The following is a 604-nucleotide window of genomic DNA, read 5'->3' as shown; positions in this document are numbered from 1 at the left end:
TGCGGATTTCCAATTACAGCCTCCCCCGGCCCCCCTGGGAGCTCACCGCCCGATCCTCCAGCTGACGCTGGTCCTCAGGCCCCTAAATCCTGCTGCTGACCAGCTCCCAGCGAGTGATTATCAGTAATTGAGGTTTTTTAACCCAGATGTCTCCGGGGAGATGGTGGGTTTCCACCAGGGACCCTTTCTGCGGGTGGGCGGGGGCGTATCACCCTGGCACAGGCAGGAGTTGGGGCTTTTATCTCCAGAAGGGTCGTTTCCTTATTTTTTTTTTTCCCCCCACTCCTTTCTATTTTTTTTTTAACTTACATCTGCCCTGGGCCATTTTTTGATGAGCTTCTGCCTCTGATCTGTCTGACACTGCACATGCTCTTGATTTCACATCCATCTTTGTGCCATTGCCAATCTGCTGTGTACACAGCCGGTGCTTTCATCAGCCGGCCGAGATGAAAATCTCCCTAATTATTTTTGTGATTCTTTCCTCTTTTCAATGAGGGAAACCTCGTCGGGCTCTGGGAGAAGCCGACTGATCCCTCTGTCATGTGAAAGGTAATGAATTTCTCCCGGCCTCCTGCTCTTTTCCTCCCTCGCCTCCCAGGCTCCG

Source organism: Eurypyga helias, unplaced genomic scaffold (genome assembly GCF_000690775.1).
Source record: "Eurypyga helias isolate BGI_N326 unplaced genomic scaffold, ASM69077v1 scaffold31586, whole genome shotgun sequence".
Lineage (NCBI taxonomy): Eukaryota > Metazoa > Chordata > Aves > Eurypygiformes > Eurypygidae > Eurypyga > Eurypyga helias.
The sequence above is the reverse complement of the archived record's forward strand: the minus strand, read 5'-3'. Positions refer to the sequence as shown.